We start from the raw sequence: 7,242 nt of genomic DNA, 5'->3' as shown, positions 1-7,242 counted from the left end.
CACCAATGAATTGCATAAGTATCTCTATCTTTATTTTATGCTTTATTCATAAATCACCTATAACCATTTGAATCTGGCTGACTGAGATTTACAAGATGACCATAGCTTGCTTCTGGTGCACGAAATTGTGATCATCAATGGCGCCATCAACATGGTACGCTCAATTGCAATCTCAACTATTTATCACAACTTCGCACAACTAACCAGCAAGTGTACTGGGTCGTCCAAGTAATAAACCTTACGCGAGTAAGGGTCGATCCCACAGAGATTGTTGGTATGAAGCAAGCTATGGTCACCTTGTAAATCTTAGTCAGGCAAACTCAAATGGTTATGGATGATGTATGAATAAAACATAAAGATAAAGATAGAGATACTTATGTAATTCATTGGTGAGAATTTCAGATAAGCGTATGGAGATGCTTTGTCCCTTCCGTCTCTCTGCTTTCCTACTGTCTTCATCCAATCCTTCTTACTCCTTTCCATGGCAAGCTGTATGTAGCATTTCACCGTTGTCAGTGGCTACCTCCCATCCTCTCAGTGAAAATGTTCTACGCACCCTGTCACGGCACGGCTAATCATCTGTCGGTTCTCAATCAGGTTGGAATAGAATCCAGTGATTCTTTTGCGTCTGTCACTAACGCCCAGCCTTCAGGAGTTTGAAGCTCGTCACAGTCATTCAATCATTGAATCCTACACAGAATACCACAGACAAGGTTTAGATCTTCCGGATTCTCTTGAATGCCGCCATCAATTCTAGATTATACCACGAAGATTCCGATCAAGGGATCCAAGAGATAAACATTCAAGCCTTGTTTGCTTGTAGAACAGAAGAGGTTGTCAGGCACTCGTTCATAGGTGAGAATGATGATGAGTGTCACATAATCATCACATTCATCATGTTCCTGGGTGCAAATGAATATCTTAGAACAAGAATAAGCTGAATTGAATAGAAGAACAATAGAATACTCGAGGTACAGCAGAGCTCCACACCTTAATCTATGGTGTGTAGAAACTCCACCATTGAAAATACATAAGAACAAGGTCTAGGCATGGCCGAGAGGCCAGCCCCCATACGTGATCAAAAGATTCAAAGATCTCAAGATGAGAATACAATAGCAAAAGGTCCTATTTGTAGAGAACTAGTAGCCTAGGGTTTACAGAGATGACATAAAAATCCACTTCCGGGCCCACTTGGTGTGTGCTTGGGCTGAGCATTGAAGCATTTTCGTGTAGAGACTTCTCTTGGAGTTAAACGCCAGCTTTTGTGCCAGTTTGGGCGTTTAACTCCCATTCTTGTGCCAGTTCCGGCGTTTAACGCCGGGCAGTTTTGAGCTGATTTAGAACGCCAGTTTGGGCCATCAAATCTCGGGCAAAGTATGGACTATTATATATTGCTGGAAAGCCCAGGATGTCTACCTTCCAACGCCGTTAAGAGCGCGCCAATTGGGCTTCTGTAGCTCCAGAAAATCCACTTCGAGTGCAAGGAGGTCAGAATCCAACAACATCTGCAGTCCTTTTTAGTCTCTGAATCATATTTTTGCTCAGGTCCCTCAATTTCAGCCAGAAAATACCTGAAATCACAGAAAAATACACAAACTCATAGTAAAGTCCAGAAAAGTGAATTTTAACTAAAAACTAATAGAAATATAATAAAAACTAACTAAAACATACTAAAAACATACTAAAAACAATGCCAAAAAGCGTACAAATTATCCGCTCATCACAACACCAAACTTAAATTGTTGCTTGTCCCCAAGCAACTGAAAATCAAATAAGATAAAAAGAAGAGAATATGCAATGAATTTCAAAAATATCTATGAAGATCAGTATTAATTAGATGAGCGGGGCTTTTAGCTTTTTGCTTCTGAACAGTTTTGGCATCTCACTCTATCCTTTGAAATTTAGAATGATTGGCCTCTATAGGAACTCAGAATCTAGATAGTGTTATTGATTCTCCTAGTTAAGTATGATGATTCTTGAACACAGCTACTTTATGAGTCTTGGCCGTGGCCCAAAGCACTCTGTCTTCCAGTATTACCACCGGATACATACATGCCACAGACACATAACTGGGTGAACGTTTTCAGATTGTAACTCAGCTTTGCTAGAGTCCCCAATTAGAGGTGTCCAGGGTTCTTAAGCACACTCTTTTTGCCTTGGATCAAAACTTTATTCTTTTTCTCTCTTTTTTTTCTTTTTCTTTTTTTTTTCGTTTTTCTCCCCTTTTTTTTGTATTCACTACTTTTTCTTGCTTCAAGAATCATTTTTATGATTTTTCAGATCCTCAGTAACATGTCTCCTTTTTCATCATTCTTTCAAGAGCCAACCATTCATGAACAACAAATTCAAAAGACATATGCACTGTTTAAGCATACATTCAGAAAACAAAAGTATTGCCACCACATCAATATAATTAATCTGTTATAAAATTCAAAATTCATGCAATTCTTCTCTTTTACAATTAAGAACATTTTTCATTCAAGAAAGGTGATGGATCTATAGGACATTCATAACTTTAAGGCATAGACACTAAGACACTAATGATCAAAAGAAACAAACATAAATAAACATAAGCATTAAAATTCGAAAAACAGGAAAATAGAGAACAAGGAAATTAAAGAACGGGTCTGCCTTAGTGATGGCGGCTTGTTCTTCCTCTTGAAGATCTTATGGAGTGCTTGAGCTCCTCAATGTCTCTTCCTTGTCTTTGTTGCTCCTCTCTCATGATTCTTTGATCTTCTCTAATTTCATGGAGGAGGATGGAATGTTCTTGGTGCTCCACCCTTAGTTGTCCCATGTTGGAACTCAATTCTCCTAGGGAGGTATTGATTTGCTCCCAATAGTTTTGTGGAGGAAAGTGCATCCCTTGAGGCATCTCAGGGATTTCATGATGAGAGGGGTCTCTTGTTTGCTCCATCCTTTTCTTAGTGATGGGCTTGTCCTCATCAATGGGGATGTCTTCCTCTATGTCAACTCCAACTGAATAACAGAGGTGACAAATGAGATGAGGGAAGGCTAACCTTGCCAAGGTAGAGGACTTGTTCGCCACCTTATAAAGTTCTTGGGATATAACCTCATGAACTTCTACTTCCTCTCCAATCATGATGCTATGAATTATGATAGCCCGGTCTATAGTAACTTCGGACCGGTTGCTAGTCGGAATGATTGAGCGTTGGATAAACTCCAACCATCCTCTAGCCATGGGCTTGAGGTCATGCCTTCTCAGTTGAACCGGCTTTCCTCTTGAATCTCTCTTCCATTGAGCGCCCTCTTCACAAATGTCTATGAGGACTTGGTCCAACCTTTGATCAAAGTTGACCCTTCTAGTGTAAGGGTGTTCATTTCCTTGCATCATGGGCAAGTTGAATGCCAACCTCACATTTTCCGTACTAAAATCCAAGTATTTCCCCCGAACCATTGTTATCCAATTCTTTGGGTCCGGGTTCACACTTTGATCATGGTTCTTGGTGATCCATGCATTGGCATAGAACTCTTGAACCATTAAGATTCCGACTTGTTGAATGGGGTTGGTAAGAACTTCCCAACCTCTTCTTCGGATCTCATGTCGGATCTCTGGATATTCACTCTTTTTGAGTTTAAAAGGGACCTCGGGGATCACCTTCTTCAAGGCCACAACTTCATAGAAGTGGTCTTGATGCACCCTTGAGATGAATCTCTCCATCTCCCATGACTCGGAGGCGGAAGCTTTTGCCTTCCCTTTCCTCTTTCTAGAAGTTTCTCCGGCCTTGGATGCCATAAATGGTTATGGAAAAACAAAAAGCGATGCTTTTACCACACCAAACTTAAAAGGTTTGCTCGTCCTCGAGCAAAAGAAGAAAGAAGAGAGTAGAAGAAGAAGAAATAGAAGGGGATGGAGATCGCTTTGTGGTTCGGCCAAAAGGGGGAGAAGTAGTGTTTAGGTTGTGTGAAAATGAAGGAGTGAAGATGGGTTTATATAGGGGTGGAGAGAAGGGTAGGGTTCGGTTATGGAAGGGTGGGTTTGGGAGGGAAAGTGGTTTGAATTTGAATGGTGAGGTAGGTGGGGTTTTATGAAGGATGGATGTGAGTGGTGAAGAGAAAGATGGGATTTGATAGGTGAAGGGTTTTTGGGGAAGAGGTGTTGAGGTGATTGGTGAATGGGTGAAGAAGAGAGAGAGTGGTGGGGTAGGTGGGGATACTGTGGGGTCCACAGATCCTGAGGTGTCAAGGAAAATTCATCCCTGCACCAAGTGGCGAGCAAAAATGCTCTTTATGCCAATTCTGGCGTTAAACGCCGGGCTGGTGCCCAATTCTGGCGTTTAACGCCAACTTCTTGCCCTTTCCTGGTGTTTAACGCCAGTCTGGTGCCCCTTTCTAGCGTTAAACGCCCAGAATGGTGCCAGACTAGGCGTTAAACGCCTATTTGCTAGCTTCACTGGCGTTTAAACGCCAGTAAGTTCTCCTCCAGGGTGTGTTGCTTTTCTTTCTGTTTTTCATTCTGTTTTTGCTTTTTCAATTGATTTTGTGACTTCTCATGATCATCAACCTACAGAAAACATAAAATAACAAAGGAAAATAGATAAAATATAACATTGGGTTGCCTCCCAACAAGCGCTTCTTTAATGTCAGTAGCTTGACAGTGGGCTCTCATGGAGCCTCACAAATGCTGAGAGCAATGTTGGAATCTCCCAACACCAAACTTAGAGTTTGAATGAGGGGGTTCAACACCAAACTTAGAGTTTGGTTGTGGCCTCCCAACACCAAACTTAGAGTTTGACTGTGGGGGCTCTGTTTGGCTCTGTTTTGAGAGAAGCTCTTCATGCTTCCTTTCCATGGTGACAGAGGGATACCCTTGAGCCTTAAACACAAAGGATTCTTCATTCACTTGAATGATCAATTCTCCTCTGTCCACATCAATCACAGCCTTTGCTGTGGCTAGGAAGGGTTTGCCAAGGATGATGGATTCATCCATGCACTTCCCAGTCTCTAGGACTATGAAATCAGCAGGGATGTAATGGTCTTCAATCTTTACCAGAACATCCTCTACAAGCCCATAAGCTTATTTTCTTGAATTGTCTGCCATCTCTAGTGAGATTTTTGCAGCTTGCACCTCAAAGATCACTAGCTTCTCCATTACAGAGAAAGGCATGAGGTTTATGCTTGAGCCTAGGTCACACAAGGCCTTCTTGAAGGTCATGGTGCCTATGGTACAAGGTATTGAAAACTTCCCAGGATCCTGTCTCTTTTGAGGTAATCTCTGCCTAGACAAGTCATCCAGTTCTTTGGTGAGCAAAGGGGGTTCATCCTCCCAAGTCTCATTACCAAATAACTTGTCATTTAGCTTCATGATTGCTCCAAGGTATTTAGCAACTTGCTCTTCAGTGACATACTCATCCTCTTCAGAGGAAGAATACTCATCAGAGCTCATGAATGGCAGAAGTAAGTCCAATGGAATCTCTATGGTCTCATTATGAGCCTCAGATTCCCATGGTTCCTCATTAGGAAACTCATTGGAGGCTAGTGGACGTCCATTGAGGTCTTCCTCAGTGGTGTTCACTGCCTCTTCTTCCTCTCCTAGTTTGGCCATGTAGGTCATGTTGATTGCCTTGCATTCTCCTTTTGGATTCTCTTCTGTATTGCTTAGAAGAGTGCTAGGAGGGAGTTCAGTAATTTTCTTACTCAGCTGACCCACTTGTGCCTCCAAGTTTCTAATGGAGGACCTTGTTTCAGTCATGAAACTTTGAGTGGTTTTGATTAGATCAGAGACCATGGTTGCTAAGTCAGAGTGGCTCTGCTTAGAATTCTCTGTCTGTTGCTGAGAAGATGATGGAAAAGGCTTGCCATTGCTAAACTTGTTTCTTCCACCATTATTGTTGTTGAAACCTTGTCGAGGTCTCTGTTGATCCTTCCATGAGAGATTTGGATGATTTCTCCATGAAGGATTATAGGTGTTTCCATAGGGTTCTCCCATGTAATTCACCTCTTCCATTGAAGGGTTCTCAGTATCATAAGCTTCTTCTTCAGATGAAGCGTCCTTAGTACTGCCTGGTGCAGCTTGCATTCCAAACAGACATTGAGAAACCAAATTGACTTGCTGAGTCAATATTTTGTTCTGAGCCAATATGGCATTCAGAGTATCAATCTCAAGAACTCCTTTCTTCTGATTCGTCCCATTGTTCACAGGATTCCTTTCAGAAGTGTACATGAATTGGTTATTTGCAACCATTTCGATCAGTTCTTGAGCTTCTGCAGGCGTCTTCTTCAGATGAAGAGAGCCTCCAGCAGAACTATCCAATGACATCTTGGACAGTTCATACAGACCATTATAGAAGATACCTATGATGCTCCATTCAGAAAGCATGTCAGAAGGACACTTTCTGATCAATTGTTTGTATCTTTCCCAAGCTTCATAGAGGGATTCACCTTCCTTCTGTCTGAAGGTTTGGACTTCCACTCTAAGCTTACTCAATTTTTGAGGTGGAAAGAACTTTGCCAAGAAGGCATTGACTAGCTTTTCCCAAGAGTTCAGGCTTTCTTTAGGTTGTGAGTCCAACCATATTCTAGCTCTGTCTCTTACAATAAAAGGGAATAGCATAAGTCTGTAGACCTCAGGGTCAACCCCATTAGTCTTGACAGTGTCACAGATTTGCAAGAACTCAACTAAAAACTGATGAGGATCTTCCAATGGAAGTCCATGAAACTTGCAATTCTGTTGCATTAGAGAAACTAATTGAGGCTTAAGCTCAAAGTTGTTTGCTCCAATGGCAGGGATAGAGATGCTTCTCCCATAGAAGTCGGGAGTAGGTGCAGTAAAGTCACCCAGCACCTTCCTTGCATTGTTGGCATTGTTGTTGTTTTCGGCTGCCATGGGTTCTTTTTCTTTGAAGATTTTTGTTAGGTCCTCTACAGAGAATTGTGCCTTAGCTTCTCTTAGCTTTCGCTTCAAGGTCCTTTCAGGTTCAGGGTCAGCCTCAACAAGAATGCTTTTGTCTTTGCTCCTGCTCATATAAAAGAGAAAAGAACAAGAAAATATGGAATCCTCTATGTCACAGTACAGAGATTCCTTGAGGTGTCAGAGGAAAAGAAAAATAGAAGGAAGGAGTAGAGAATTCGAACTTATCAAGAAAGATGGAATTCGAATTGTGCATTAATGAAATTGTGATCATCAATGGCGCCATCAACATGGTACGCTCAATTGCAATCTCAACTATTTATCACAACTTCGCACAACTAACCAGCAAGTGTACTGGGTCGTCCAAGTAA

General features: G+C 41.7%; 1 non-coding gene across 1 annotated transcript; it reads left to right on the top strand.

Moving 5' to 3' along the window:
• The first annotated feature begins 6,334 nt into the window (after positions 1 to 6,334).
• Positions 6,335 to 6,442, top strand: LOC112704694 (small nucleolar RNA R71). Its single transcript, XR_003155305.1, has one exon. It is a non-coding gene; the product is annotated as a small nucleolar RNA R71 (small nucleolar RNA).
• The last annotated feature ends 800 nt before the right edge of the window (positions 6,443 to 7,242 follow it).

This window comes from Arachis hypogaea, chromosome 7 (genome assembly GCF_003086295.3).
Source record: "Arachis hypogaea cultivar Tifrunner chromosome 7, arahy.Tifrunner.gnm2.J5K5, whole genome shotgun sequence".
NCBI lineage: Eukaryota > Viridiplantae > Streptophyta > Magnoliopsida > Fabales > Fabaceae > Arachis > Arachis hypogaea.
Note: the sequence above shows the minus strand (reverse complement) of the source record. Positions and strands in the feature narration are given on the sequence as shown.